Source organism: Phyllobates terribilis, unplaced genomic scaffold (assembly GCF_046119375.1).
Source record: "Phyllobates terribilis strain yellow unplaced genomic scaffold, ASM4611937v1 Scaffold_285__1_contigs__length_2463970, whole genome shotgun sequence".
NCBI classification, from domain to species: domain Eukaryota; kingdom Metazoa; phylum Chordata; class Amphibia; order Anura; family Dendrobatidae; genus Phyllobates; species Phyllobates terribilis.
The window spans coordinates 2,002,039-2,018,359 of NW_027363045.1; the positions used below are offsets into that span (position 1 = coordinate 2,002,039).

The 16,321-nt window shown below is 47.0% G+C and overlaps 2 protein-coding genes across 2 annotated transcripts in view; both read right to left on the reverse strand.

The window, feature by feature from the left end:
- Positions 1 to 1,835, reverse strand: part of LOC141220372 (uncharacterized) — a 796,264-nt gene extending 794,429 nt beyond the window's left edge. The window contains exon 1 of the mRNA XM_073666303.1: positions 1,769 to 1,835. The gene's annotated coding sequence lies outside the window, so the exon portion shown is untranslated. The remainder of the gene's footprint in view (positions 1 to 1,768) is intronic.
- The window catches only part of LOC141220375 (uncharacterized), a 104,045-nt gene that overhangs the window by 15,185 nt on the left and 72,539 nt on the right, over positions 1 to 16,321 (reverse strand). The gene's annotated exons all lie outside the window — the stretch shown is intronic.

Consider the following 16,321-nt stretch of genomic DNA (forward strand, 5'->3'; position numbering starts at 1 on the left):
CATAAGGTGCATAATGGGGGCATTACACTGTGTGGGGCATCATACATCCTGCATAAGGGGCATAATGGGGGCATTACACTGTGTGGGGGCATCATACATCCTGCATAAGGGGCATAATGGGGGCATTACACTGTGTGTGGGCATCATACATACTGCATAAGGGGCATAATGGGGGCATTACACTGTGTGTGGGCATCATACATACTGCATAAGGGGCATAATGGGGGCATTACACTGTGTGGGGGGCATCATACATACTGCATAAGGGGCAAAATGGGAGCATTACACTGTGTGGGGGGCATCATACATACTGCATAAGGGGCAAAATGGGAGCATTACACTGTGTGGGGGGCATCATACATACTGCATAAGGGGCAAAATGGGGGCATTACACTGTGTGGGGGCATCATACATCCTGCATAAGGGGCATAATGGGAGCATTACACTGTGTGGGGGCATCATAAATCCTGCATAAGGGGCATAATGGGGGCATTACACTGTGTGTGGGCATCATACATCCTGCATAAGGGGCATAATGGGGGCATTACACTGTGTGTCGCCATCATATATACTGCATAAGGGGCATAATGGGGGCATTACACTGTGTGGGGGCATCATACATACTACATAAGGGGCATAATGGGGGCATCATACATCCTGCATAAGGGGCATAATGGGGGCATTACACTGTGTGTGGGCATCATACATACTGCATAAGGGGCATAATGGAGGCATTACACTGTGTGGGGGCATCATACATACTGCATAAGGGGCATAATGGGAGCATTACACTGTGAGGGGGCATCATACATCCTGCATAAGGGGCATAATGGGGGCATTACACTGTGTGGGGGCATCATACATCCTGCATAAGGGGCATAATGGGGGCATTACACTGTGTGGGGGCATCATACATCCTGCATAAGGTGCATAATGGGGGCATTACACTGTGAGGGGGCATCATACATCCTGCATAAGGGGCATAATGGGGGCATTACACTGTGTGGGGGCATCATACATCCTGCATAAGGGGCATAATGGGGGCATTACACTGTGTGGGGGCATCATACATCCTGCATAAGGGGCATAATGAGGGCATTACACTGTGTGGGGGCATCATACATCCTGCATAAGGTGCATAATGGGGGCATTACACTGTGTGGGGCATCATACATCCTGCATAAGGGTCATAATGGGGGCATTACACTGTGTGGGGGCATCATACATCCTGCATAAGGTGCATAATGGGGGCATTACACTGTGTGGGGCATCATACATCCTGCATAAGGGGCATAATGGGGGCATTACACTGTGGGGGCATCATACATCCTGCATAAGGTGCATAATGGGGGCATTACACTGTGTGGGGCATCATACATCCTGCATAAGGGGCATAATGGGGGCATTACACTGTGTGGGGGCATCATACATCCTGCATAAGGGGCATAATGGGGGCATTACACTGTGTGGGGGCATCATACATCCTGCATAAGGGGCATAATGGGGGCATTACACTGTGTGGGGCATCATACATCCTGCATAAGGGGCATAATGGGGGCATTACACTGTGGGGCCAGTAAAGGGGTCCTGTACTATGAGAACAATACGTTTCCACCTTCCTGTCTCCATAGTTGGGTCGTATGTATCTATTACAGGAAACAGAACAAAAACCTTATGATTCTTATAAAGGGGCAACAAGACCTCAAAAGAGTCTCGGTGCTGAAGGGGTTAATGCCCCCTGCGCCCAGTAATGGGGGTCTCCACATACCTCCACCTGCAGAGCCGCCACCACATATATGGCTGCTCTGTGCGCACAGGACCTGTGATGAGGTCACAGGAGGGGAGGAGTCAGGGGTCACATGATCAGGGGCCTCAGTGGATGCAGGACTCTGCTGTGCTGGTTGTCATGGTGCTGGATGAGCTGAAGTTTATGTGTGGGGTCAGGAGGGGTTTACAGTGTGGATGTAGCAGAGCCGCGTGTGTACGAGGTGTACGGAGCAGAGCCGTGTGTACGCGGTGTACGGAGCAGAGCCGCGTGTGTACGAGGTGTACGGAGCAGAGCCGTGTGTACGAGGTGTACGGAGCAGAGCCGCGTGTGTACGAGGTGTACGGAGCAGAGCCGCATGTGTACGAGGTGTACGGAGCGGAGCCGCGTGTGTACGAGGTGTACGGAGCAGAGCCGCGTGTGTACGAGGTGTACGGAGCAGAGCCGCATGTGTACGAGGTGTACGGAGCAGAGCCGCGTGTGTACGAGGTGTACGGAGCGGAGCCGTGTGTGTACGAGGTGTACGGAGCGGAGCCGCGTGTGTACGAGGTGTACGGAGCGGAGCCGTGTGTGTACGAGGTGTGCGGAGCCGCGTGTGTACGAGGTGTACGGAGCGGAGCCGCGTGTGTACGAGGTGTACGGAGCGGAGCCGCGTGTGTACGAGGTGTACGGAGCGGAGCCGCGTGTGTACGAGGGGTACGGAGCGGAGCCGCGTGTGTACGAGGGGTACGGAGCGGAGCCGCCTGTGTACGAGGTGTACGGAGCGGAGCCGCGTGTGTACGAGGCGTACGGAGCGGAGCCGCGTGTGTACGAGGCGTACGGAGCGGAGCCGCGTGTGTACGAGGCGTACGGAGCGGAGCCGCGTGTGTACGAGGCGTACGGAGCGGAGCCGCGTGTGTACGAGGCGTACGGAGCGGAGCCGCGTGTGTACGAGGCGTACGGAACGGAGCCGCGTGTGTACGAGGCGTACGGAGCGGAGCAGGGTGTGTACGAGGCGTACGGAGCGGAGCAGGGTGTGTATGAGGCGTACGGAGCGGAGCCGCGTGTGTATGAGGCGTACGGAGCGGAGCCGCGTGTGTACGAGGCGTACGGAGCGGAGCCGCGTGTGTACGAGGCGTACGGAGCGGAGCCGCGTGTGTACGAGGCGTACGGAGCGGAGCCGCGTGTGTACGAGGCGTACGGAGCGGAGCCGCGTGTGTACGAGGCGTACGGAGCGGAGCCGCGTGTGTACGAGGCGTACGGAGCGGAGCCGCGTGTGTACGAGGCGTACGGAGCGGAGCCGCGTGTGTACGAGGCGTACGGAACGGAGCCGCGTGTGTACGAGGCGTACGGAGCGGAGCCGCGTGTGTACGAGGCGTACGGAACGGAGCCGCGTGTGTAGGAGGCGTACGGAGCGGAGCCGCGTGTGTACGAGGCGTACGGAGCGGAGCCGCGTGTGTACGAGGCGTACGGAGCGGAGCCGCGTGTGTACGAGGTGTACGGAGCGGAGCCGCGTGTGTACGAGGTGTACGGAGCGGAGCAAGGTGTGTACGAGGCGTACGGAGCGGAGCCACGTGTGTACGAGGCGTACGGAACGGAGCCGCGCGTGTACGGAGCGGAGCCGCGCGTGTACGAGGTGTACGGAGCGGAGCCGCACGTGTACGAGGTGTACGGAGCGTAACCGCACGTGTACGGAGCGGAGCCGTGTGTGTACGAGGTGTACGGAGCGGAGTAGACATCTGGTCCAGGTCGATATCACGACTTCTCCAGCACAAAGACATCTGACTTCTCACGTTTCCAGCCCCGTCCCCATCTATTCCCAACCGGCACTAACTCCTCATCCTGCTTTCACTCCAATGCGGAGCCCCTGCTGTGTCCCTATTACTGATCCTCTTAATGCCTCACATAATAATGCCACCACTGTGCCTCTTACAAAGTAAAATGCCTCCTTTGTGCCCTTAAATGGTAAAATTGTGCCCTAGAAAACACTAATGCCCTGTGCAAATGCCGTAGAAAACAGTGCACATATTTTGCCCCTAGAAAGTAATAATGCCTCCAGTGGACCCTTTTGACAGTCACAATACCCTGAGTGCCCCTATAACAATTATGCATCTTAGGTGCCGACGTAAAATTTAATAAGGTCCCGAGTCCCCCCATATATAGATCCCCTCTACACAGCATGATAACCCCCACAGCTCCCACATACACAGCATGTTGGGCCCATAGCTTCCTATACACAGCATGATGGGCCCCACAGTAGCCCCTGCACTGTATGATTCCCTCCTGTAGGCTCCCCACTGTATAATGGTCCTCAATAGTCCCCCCACACTGTATGGATGGCCTTCAGTATTCCCCTCACACTGTGTGGATGGCCCCCAATGTTCCCCCTACACTTTGTTGATGGCTCCAAGTAGTTCCCACACTTTATGGAAGGCCCTCAGTAGTCCAGTAGCCCCCTACACTGTATGGATCATCCCTAGTCTTCCTCCGCACACCGTGTGGATGGCCCCCAGTAGTTCCATTGCACCGTGTGGATGGCCCTCAGTAGTTCCATCGCACCGTGTGGATGGCCCCCAGTACTTCCATCGCACCGTGTGGATGGCCCCCAGTAGTTCCCGGGCACCGTGTGGATGGCCCCCAGTAGTTCCTGGGCACCATGTGGATGGCCCCCAGTTGTTTCCTCGCACCGTGTGGATGGCCTCCAGTAGTTCCCTCGCATCGTGTGGATGGCCCTCAGTCGTTCCCTCTCACCGTGTGGATGGCCCCCAGTAGTTCCCTCGCACCGTGTGGATGGCCCCCAGTAGTTCCCTCGCACCGTGTGATTGGCCCCCAGTAGTTCCCTCACACCATGTGGATGGCCCTCAGTGGTTCCCTCGCACCGTGTGGATGGCCCACAGTAGTTCCCACTACTACCAACCACCACCAACAGTGCATGATTCAGGATTTCCTTAGTATTACACAGGTGATGATTTAATCCACTGCACAAATGATGATTCCAACACCTTGTGCAATGCTAAGGAAATCCTGAGAACATGCCCTGATGGTGGCCCTTAAGAACTGGAGTTGTGCATCCCTGCTATGATAAGTTGTGTCAGAACCTCACTCGCTTTAATTGGTGAGACTGGGGAGTATCCACTACAAGACCACCTATTCTGTATAAAAAGATTACAACCGTCCAATGTATATCTCACACTCATGATCATTACCCAAATCTGGCATCACTAAGGTTTGGTTCAGGAGCTAGCACTCTTCTCCCTCCTCCTCCATTTTATTCGAGGTTCTCAGAGAGAGAATAGAGCTGCCTCCATTTTATCTGCACTCATTTTACAGTGTGTGGGGGCATCATACATATTATATGGGAGGCACAGTGGGGGCATCATACATATTGCATGGGAGGCACAGTGGGGGCATCATACATATTATATGTGAGGCACAGTGGGGGCATCATACATATTGCATGGAAGGCACAGTGGGGACATCATACATATTACACGGGAGGCACAGTGGGAGCATCATACATATTGCATGGGAGGCACAGTGGGGGCATCAAACGTATTGCACGGGAGGCACAGTGGGGGCATCAAAAGTATTGCATGGGAGGCACAGTGGGGGCATCATACGTATAACACGGGAGGCACAGTGGGGACATCAAACGTATTGCACGGGAGGCACAGTGGGGGCATCATACGTATTACATGGGAAGCACAGTGGGGACATCATACGTATTACATGGGAGGCACAGTGGGGGCTTCATGCGTATTACACGGGAGGCACAGTGGAGGCATCATACATATTGCATGGGAGGCACAGTGGGGGCATGCATATTACAATGGAGGCACAGTATGAACATCATACATATTACATGGGAGGCACAGTGGGGGCATCATACATATTACATGGGAGGCACAGTGGGGGTATCACACTGTGAGGGACCAAGAATGGAGCTCCGTACTATGACAGAAATACGTGTTTCCATGATGTTGCCTTTCATAGTTGGGTCGTATATATCTATCAGAGGAAACAATACAAATAAAATTAGAATTCTTAGAAGGTGGTAACACAAAATTACCAAAACAGTCTCAGTGCTGAAGGGGTTAATGTGGCCTGCGCCGAATAATGGGGAATCTCCACATAACTCCTCCTGCAGAGCCAGTGGAGAAACTTCTCCTTAGTCAGTGACATTTCCAGCATTATTTGATCCTCACTACTGGCACAATTACCCCTTTTCTACAGTTTTATGTGTGGAATGTAACTTGGGATTTTCTCTGCTTGGAGACAAATAGATGACACATGAGGTGATTATTACTAGTTACCGGACTATATGGCGGCTTTATATTTTTCAATGTCCTTTTATTTTTTAGGACATTAGAAGGTTTATTGGTTCAGTAACAAATATCCAACATCGATCTTTCTTCTTTGGAGACCAAGTCATTTTATAAGTGGATTTGAGGGGCCACATTTCTCCTGTATTAGAGAAGCACGGCCATTAAGTGTTATATTCAGTAAATGTGTGTATGTGCTTGTAATGTAGTGTGAGTGTATTACTATAATGACCTACCGCCACTCTCTCCGGTGTCCAGCACCGTTCTGTTCCTCTTCGCAGTGACATTGTAAGAGAATGTGAAGTCCTAATATTCTGAACAGCCATGTTAAACCTAGCAGCCATCTTGTTCAGAAGTTTGAGAACTGAGTTTTGCAGCTAATAAGATGCATGTCCTACACATGTCCTAGTCACAATGGAGCCATAAAATGATGTCGTGCCATTAGCAAGTATGGTTAGTATACACAAAGGTTAATAGCAGCAGCTGCAGGTCAATGTGAGAGTAAATAAGTGGTGTTGTAAGGTAGTAAATAATGTTATTGTAATTGTATAGAAATTAGGACATTATAGTTGTCAATATGTCATTTCTTAAGTAAGGACATGGAGATTTATGGATTTAATGGAGTTTGGTAAAAAATACTTATGAGCATTGTCATGTTGCATTATCACATTGTTGTTCTCCAAAAAATATGACGTTGTGGTCATGGGAGATTTCAACTATCCAGACATTTGTTGGGAATCTCTCTCAAGTAAAACTAACAGGTCAAGCAAATTCTTATCCTCTACTGCTGACAACTTTATCTTCCAAAAGGTAGGGGAGAAAACAAGGGGATCTGCTACTTTGGATCTAATCCTTATAAACAGGGAGGAAATGGTGAGGAGGTAAAAGTGTCTGGGACGCTAGGAGGCAGCGATCATGCTATTATAGAATTTTGGATAACTAGAGGAGGAAGACATGTGAAGACTCAAACTTCAAGGTTAGATTTCAGAAAGGCAGATTTTAAGCAACTCAGAAAGAGAATAGGAGGGATCCAATGGCTGTATGTCCTTAAGGACAAAAATGTCCAGGAAGGATGGGAAATTTTAAAAAATGAGATTCTCAAAGCACAATCGTTAACAATCCCGAAAAGTAGGAAGAATGGGAAGCATTTAAGGAAACCAGGATGGATGAACACAGAACTTAAACACATGCTAAAAAGAAAGAAAGAAATGTTTATCAAATGGAAAGAGGGAGGCATAGAAGATTATAATGCAGTCTGCAGAACCTGCAGGGCACGTATCAGGTTAGCTAAAGCTGACAATGAATTAAGGCTTGCAAGAGATGTCAAAAGCAATAAAAAAGGATTTTGGGGGTATGTCAAAAGTAAAAGAAAAGTCAAAGATGCTATAGGATTTTTACAGGATGAAAATGGTGAAATGGTAAGAAAGGATGTTGAGAAGGCTGAACTTTTTAATTCCTATTTTGCATCTGTTTTCTCTCAGAAACAAAATGTAACATCAACTGATCTTCACTGTCCTATTAAAGTAATAGAAGAATCCAGGTTATCTGTAAACAGAAAGATTGTGAGGGAATATTTAGCTAACATAAATGAGTTCAAGTCTCCAGGTCCAGATGAATTACACCTCAGAGTACTGAAGGAGATCATAGTAGAAATTTTAGAACCACTCTCCATAATCTTTGAAAATTCTTGGAGAACAGGAGAAGTCCCAGAAGACAGGAGAAGAACAAATGTTCCTATCTTCAAAAAGGAGAAGAAGGTGGACCCAGGGAACTATAGGCCAGTGAGTCTGACTTCTATACCAGGAAAGATCTTTGAACAAATTATTAAACAACATGTATGTAAGTACCTGGATAAGAATGAAGTGATTAACCAAAGTCAGCATGGGTTTGTAACTAACAAGTCATGTCAGACTAACTTAATTTCCTTCTATGACAGAATCACTGACTGGGTGGATCAGGGAAATGCTGTAGATATTGTATATCTTGACTTCACCAAAGCATTTGACAAAGTATCTCACACCATCCTTATTGAAAAAATGACCAAGTATGGAATGGACAAGGCAACTGTTAGGTGGATTCATAACTGGCTTAGTGATCGGACTCAAAGAGTGGTCGTAAATGGCTTCACATCCAGTTGGATGAATGTCTCAAGTGGGGTACCACAGGGCTCTGTCCTGGGTCCTGTATTGCTCAACATCTTTATCAATGATTTAGATGAAGGAATTGAGGGTAAACTGATTCAATTTTCTGATGACACAAAGCTAGGAGGGATAGCTAATACTAGAGAAAAGAGAGAGAGGATTCAAAAAGACCTAAATAAACTGGAGCAGTGGGCAGCAACTAATAGAATGTTTTTTAACAGGGAAAAATGCAAAGTACTACAGCTGGTCAATAAAAATGAAAAAAGCATATACAGAATGGGAGGAATAGAGCTAAGCAACAGTACATGTGAAAAAGACTTAGGTATACTAATAGATCATAGACTGAACATGAGTCAACAGTGTGATGCAGCAGCAAAAAAGGCAAATACAATTCTGGGATGTATTAACAGAAGCATACAGTCTAGATCACGTGAAGTCATTATCGCACTTTACTCCTCTTTGGTCAGACCTCATCTGGAATACTGTGTCCAGTTTTGGGCACCACATTTTAAAAAAGACATCGACAAACTGGAGCAAGTTCAGAGAAGAGCATCCAGAATGGTGACCGGTCTGCAGACCATGTCCTATGAGGAATGGTTATTTGGGAATGTTTAGCTTGCAAAAAAGAAGACTGAGAGGAGACTTAATAGCTGTCTACAAATATCTCAAGGGCTGTCACATTATAGAAGGATCATCTTTATTCTCATTTGCACAATGAAAGACTAGAAGCAATGGGATGAAACTGAATGGGAGGAGACACAGATTAGATATTAGAAAAAACTTTTTGACAGTTAGGGTGATCAACGAGTGGAATAGGCTGCCACGAGAGGTGGTGAGTTCCCCTTCAAGGGACATCTTCAAACAGAGGCTGGACAGATATCTGTCTGGGATGATTTAGTGAATCCTGCTTTGAGCAGGGGGTTGGACCAGATGACCCAGGAGGTCCATTCCAACTCTACCATTCTATGATTCTATTCTAAAATGCATGTTTTTCCCTGCAGTATGATGTTATCATGTATACGCCTTTTGCCGCAATATGTAGTTCCTTTTAAGCTATGCATAAAATGGCTCTGATACTGTTGTTTGGGGCCATTCTATCGCCAGTCTATAGGCAGTACATCGCCAAGGCCACACCAATGCCAGACCGAAGCCAGACCATTGCCAGATATCCCAATGCTGTTTTGCTTATCTAGACACCTGTGCGTGTCAAGTGTATTTTCCCTGCCTGTGTTCTGAACTGTTCTGCCGCGTACTTCTGAATAAACTTCATTATCTGCTTTGAAGAATTATCTACTCTGTTTTCCAGGCTCTTTTAGCTCTTAGTAAGAACTTTCTTACAATTGGCGAGCCAGCCAGGAGGAGCGGCTCAGGAGAGCTGGCTCCAGAAGAACCAAAGGAGAGGATTGTAGATGAGGAGCTAGAGACTGGAAGGGTAGAAAAGGCGTGGCGCCGCGTGTAAATCGCTCAAAGTCAGCCAGCCGGATAGAAGACCTCTCGTGGAGCGCTTCAAGCCTGCCAGAATTTATAAGAAAACTACAAAAAGCGAAGGACTATAAAAATATATGTGCAACCAAGAAGAAACCTCTACGTGAGGTATCTACAAAGCCGTGAAGAAGACGTTGTGAGCCCGGTAGCAAAGAGGCTTTAAAAGGCGGAGGGAGACGCCTGGCAAGCGTAGCGAGAGAGGCTGGCCACACCTCTTTTGGTCGACTCAGACCGGCAAAGGGTCTTCCAGACAGAGAGGTGTGAATATCTAACTTTTGCTTAAATTGCACTTGTTAATACCAGAACAGAGAAAACGCATCCTTATAGTCCTCCAGTATGGAGTGGTTACAGAAAGCAGGCTGATAAGCATACTGGCACACCCTAGCTGAAGGGGGTTAATGTTAAATCCACTTGGCTAAATTGTATGCAGCGGTTAACAAAAAAAAGCAGGGAACTAGATGAGAAAAGGGCGTTAGGGAAAGATAGTAGCCAAACAGTGGCTTTGTGTAAGAGAGTTATTGCTTTCTTCAGTCCATTGATAGATTTCCTGCAAGACAGCATGTTAATGTGATCACCCAGGGAGGGGCAGTGTTCTGAGAGAGAGTAGAAAAGCTGGATGAAACTCTAAAGGAATCAGAGATAGTAGGGAAAGATGGGTATGAATACTGGGCTTTACAAATAGTCATTGATGAGATGGGAGGGATAGTAGAGATTGACAGGAATAAGATTGAGGACAGGAGACTAAGAATAGAAAAATGGATCAGAGAACATTTGGGGAAACAGAATGTGGTGATAAGACATCTTGAAAGCGTTGAGGAACAGTTTAGAAAAGAGTTTATGTAATTTTTATAGAAAATACCCTTAAAGGGGGCTTTCAAGTCAGGAGTCTTGCGGAATGCTGAATCTATTGATGATGTTGTAGAGACTTTGTTAACCGGTGATCTCCTTATCCTGCTGTGCATGATCCTAGGCAATATCAGCAGTATAGGGGTCTTCAAATGGTTAACCCTGTTTCTCAGGAGCCTTCTGCTCTTGCTTTCTCTCCAGCAGCCCCCAGCTGTCCAGCACGAAGATCAATGTTATTCAGGGAAGAGCCACCCCTCATCTCCATGCTTCTTTAATGAAGGAGCTGCGGGATCATGAGGACCGGTTTCTTACTGAAGATCTCTTTGGGGCGGAGGTGGGAGCTGAAGGATGGAAACTTTCTTAGATGGGGATGATGGATTTTTTGGGCTTCCCACCGCAGGTAACACCGACTGATAATGTGCTTCCCCTGTTCCCCTTGCCTTCCTTGTCCCCTTTTCCCTGGGCAAAGATGGAAGACCTTATGTCAAAGGGAGAATAGAGGGACTGCCATGGGAAGACATCCTCATCGATACAGGAGCCTCAGTTTCAGCAACAGGACACAAATTGCAGTCACCCCCTGGACTGCTTGAGACTACCACTTTGGTAGGATTTGAGAGATCCTGTATTCAAGCAATAAAAAGTCATTCAGGGAACCTGAAATTTCGGGATGCAGGGGGTTCGAAGAAAAGGGGTCTTCGATGCACTTTTTGGGTAAATCCACAATTATGGTCCACTATTCTGGGTACCAAGGTTTTGGGAGTTATGGGAATTGTTGTTGATTTATGTAACAAAGTTCTGTGGCGGAACAAATAAGCAAATATTTGTTCTATAATTGTACCTGTGGAGGAGGAGTTGGAGAGTCACAAATTACCCATTGCCAGTCTAGGTTTATGAACTTACTGATGAAAATGATGAAAATGTTGATAATGATGTTCTTAAAAATGAATTGAAACAAAGGTTCCCGGAATTATGGATCTCAAAGAAAACTGGTTATGTGTTATTGCAAACTCAAGTTAAAATTGATAATGAAGAGCTACCACCTGTCCAGCATCAGCACCAAATTCCTGAGGATGCAATGCCTTACATAAGGGTTGCGGTCAGTTAATTAGAAAAACAAGGTTTTGTTGTAAAAGGTAATTCTCCATGTAACAGTCCAATTTTACTATGTAAAAAAGGAAGATGGTAGCTTTCTAATGGTTGTAGACTTGAGATTTGTAAATAAGTACATTCCCTTAGCTGCTCAACTAGTTGCATCTGTCCCTGAAGTTATGTCACAGCTGAGGAGTGATTGTAATGTGTTTTCTTGTTTAGACATTGCAAATGGCTTTTTCTCAGTACCCCTAACACCTGAATCTGCCCTCCGCTTTGCATTCAGCTTTAAGAATATGCAGTACTTGTTCATGCGGTTGCCCATAGGATTCCACAGTTCCCCTGTGTATTTCCATCAGGCATTGGCTCAGGTCTTAGAACCCCTTGGTTACGGAGACAAAGTCTTATAATATGTTCATAATTTGTTAATTCAAACTGTTGATGAATATGAACACAAAGAGACCCTTGAAACTTGACGCGGGACTCAAAATGAGCCTGACAACGTACAATTGATGAAGTCAGAGGTTACATTTTTTGGTGTGTCAATTTCAGCAGAAGATAAAACAAAACAATGCCTGACAGGGTTAATGCTATTGAACCTGTTCCCATACCAACTAATATTATTGAGCTTACTGTAGCCCTGCCAGGCAGAGACGTCGTCCCACTCACCTCCTCGCTTCCCGCTCTGCGTTCACCAGCGCTACTCTTCCTGCTGCCAGCGCACGCAGCTCCCCGGGCACTGTGCTTAGGGCGTGCATGCGCTCCCTCCCTCTTAAAGGGTCCGCGCGCGCCGTCCTAAGGAGTCCCCGGCCAATAGCCTAGGGTCCTCCCATATATAAGGCACCTCCTCCAAAATGGAGGTGCCTGAGCAAAAGTTGTTGCACAGTGTTTCTGACCTCTGCTTCAGCCCTCAGGTCCCGCTGCTAGCCTGACTACCATTCTTTCCAGCCAGCCCGCTCACCTGGGAGCACTTGCCTGTTGCCTGCCTGTTACCTGCCGTGCCTGCCAGTCCGCTCACCTGGGAGCACTTGCCTGTTGCCTGCCTGTTACCTGCCGTGCCTGCCAGCTCGCTCACCTGGGAGCACTTGCCTGTGACCTGCCTGTTACCTGCTTGTTACCTGCCGTGCCTTCCCCGAGGCTCCTGCCATCACTTGCCTTGACCACCTAGAGACTCCTGCCGTCACTTGCCGTGACCACCTGCCAGCCCACCTAGAGACTCCTGCCGTTACTTGCCGTGACTACCTAGAGACTCCTGTCGTTACTTGCCGTGTCTACCTGATAGCCTACCTGGAGGCTTCTGCTCGCCAGCCTGCCTGCTGTGCCTACCTGCTATTCCGGTCAGTCCCTGCCATCTGTACTGTGGGAGTCACCTGCTCCCTTACAAGGTCAACCCAAGAGTAGCACCTGGTCCCTCGGCTCAGTCCCTCCCTGTCACGGAGTCGTTAGCCCCCGTACGATCAGGGTCGGTCCGGGTTGATGCTTAGTTATGTCCCTCTGGGTCCCTCCTTGCACCGTAACACAGAGGTTCCACCCCCCAGACCTGTAACACTTACAAAATTTGGGAGTCTTATTAATTTTTCCAGAGAATTTGACTTTCCTCATTTGGCTAAACCATTGTATGATTTCTTAAAAGAAGTTGATAACGATCACGCCCCTGTCATTGTAGAGGGAGAAGCCTTACAGGCTTTTGAAGGTATGAAGTAAGCCCTTATGGCAGCCACTGCGTTAGTCAGCCCTGAGCCTTTCCAGCCCTTTTACATTCAAGCCCACACCGGTGATATATCTATTTCCTCAGTGCTTTTACAAAAATGGCCCAAAGATAGTCCGGAAGTGTCCAGTCAGTTGTATGCCCTGGGTTACTCAAGGTTGCTGACCCCTGTGGAGAAAGGTTTTAATCCGTGCATGAAGCACTTACTGGGCGTGCACTGGACGATGAATCAAGTAAAACACATAGTGGGATTTGCTCCGTAAATTCTACAAACCCACATGTTACTCTAAAAACTCTGTTGAAAGGAAAATCCTGGGGGGTAAATTCACAGAGAATGGCTCAATGGATCATTGACTTTGAGACCAGAGACTTACAAGTTGAAGTGGGTGAAAAATATCATTTAGCCCAGATGATGCAGTACGCAGGAAAATGTCACGATTGTCAAGTTGAACAGGCTAATGTCACTCCCTCCCCCTTCCGAGCAGACTATCAGGAGGGCATCCCTTGTGGCTATATTGACGAAGCTCGATACTGGTATAATGCTGTGGATGCTATGCCACAAGTTATGCTGTATGGTTTCCCGATAAACAGTTGTTGCTGTAGTGCAGACTCCCAGGTCACTTTTCTGCCCAGAGAGCTGAATTAGAAGCAGCCCCACAAGTTATTATAGCGTTCACCGAACCTATGAACATTTTCAGTGATAGTGCCTATGTTGTTTTCTCCCTCACCTTGTATTTAAATGTTACAGCCCTGAAGAGGATGGTTGATTCACAGAGCAAGCCCTTACAACATGAAGATTCTCAGACAAATTGTGTAGCAGGGAAAGAATTCCCAAATTTATGGTCCTTTTGTAAAATCAAAGGTCAACAAAAACTAACTCATGACCCCCACATCCTTGGCAATGCATATGTAGATCACGCAGCCAAGGAAGCCACCCTTACAGGGGAGGAAAAATACCCTCATTAAGTGATCTCTGCTGTTACTAAGAAGCCTCAAGAGCCCCCGGCTTGTTTTTTCTCCTTGTCAGGACCTTATAAAAGCACAGGAGAAGGATGGAGACTCATCCTTGTTTAACCACTTCGCGCCAGAGCCTGTTTTTGCCTTCGTGACCGGGCCAATTTTTTCAATTCTGACCACTGTCACTTTATGAGGTAATTACTCTGGAACGCTTCAAAAGATCCCCCTGATTCTGAGACTGTTTTTTCGTGACATATTGTACTTCATGATAGTGGTAAAATTTCTTCGATATCACTTGCGTTTATTTGTGAAAAAATCTGAAATTTGGTGAAAATTTTGAAAATTTCGCAATTTTCAAACTTTGAATTTTCATGCCCTTTAATCAGAGAGATATGTCACAAAAAATAGTTAATAAATAACATTTCCCACATGTCTACTTCACATCAGCACAATTTTGGAACCAAAATTTTTTTTTGTTAGGAAGCTATAAGGGTTAAAAGTTGACCAGCGATTTCTCATTTTTACAACAAAATTTACAAAAACATTTTTTTAGGGACCACATCTTATTTGAAGTGACTTTGAGGAGCCTTTATGACAGAAAATACCCAAAAGTGATACCATTCTAAAAACTGCACCCCTCAAGGTGCTCAAAACCACATTCAAGAAGTTTATTAACCCTTCAGGTGCTTCACAGGAATTTTTGGAATGTGGAAGAAAACAATGAACATTTAACTTTTTTTCACAAAACTGCTACTTTAACCTCAAATTTTTAATTTTCACAAGGGCAGCCAGAAAAAATGGACCCCAAAATGTATTGAGCAATTCCTCCTGAGCACGCTGATACCCCATATGTGGTGCAAAACCACTGTTTGGGCGCACGGCATGGCTCGGAAGGTAAGGAGCGCCATTTGACTTTTGGAATGGAAATTTGACTGGAATGGATAGCGGACGCCATGTTGCATTTGGAGAGCCCCTGAGGTGCCTAAACAGAGGAAACCCACAACAAGTGACCGAATTTTACAATCTACTCCTCTGTATAAATTAATCTAGTGGTGGAAAAATAAGTAGATAGGTAAATGGTCACTAAACCCATAGATGAATTCCCACAGAGGTGTCATTTCCATAATGGGGTCACTTCAGGGGGGATTATGCTGTTCTGGCACTTTTCAGAGTACCAGAGCTAAAGAATCCCCCCTGAAGTGACCCCATTTTGGAAATGACACCCCTCTGGGAATTCATCTATGGGTTTAGTGACCATTTTATCTCAATGGATGATTTCCAGAAACAAGCACGCAATGGAAGGTTTAGATTCTGGAGAACCCCCCCTGGAAATTGAGTGAGCTCTACTCGAATGTGTCATTCACTAAATGAACCAAATGTTTGAATGACAAATTGGGATACATTTTTACAGTTTAAAAACGTGGTTCTGTGTGGAAGATTTTAAAGCAGTCAGTGACGCATAAGGCTGGCAATGATGGGCATTGTGGGCAATAGTAGCGGGTATCATGCCTCATTCCTCTCTTAGTACATACACGACATCTTTTCTGGGGGTTCCTTCTTGTTTCCGTTGCTGTAATAAGTGCAATAAAATGTCGCTCAGTGAGTCTTTTCACATCCTCAGATTCTAATGGATGAGCGGGGCTAACACTTTGAAAGACAAGATTTTCAATGACCTTTTCTTGATAATCAAGAAAAGGATCTGAATTTCCTGCTTTTTTGTACAACACAAAAGAATGGTATGTGGCCACCTGAAACAAATAAATAACCAACTTTTTATACCAGGTATAGGACTTTCTTGATACCTGGTATGGCTGTAGAACCTGGTCTGCAAGGTCCACACCCCCCATGTGTTTGTTGTAGTCAATGACTGACACAGGTTTTTGCTCCGGAGTGGTGGATCCTAGATCTACAGTGGCCCTTGTGGCATCTGTGTGGATCGGGCTGAGGACAAAAATATCCCTCTTATCCCTATATTACAGGGCAAGCAGCTCTCCGTTGCGTACAGCCCCTGACTGCCCCTTTTGAAACT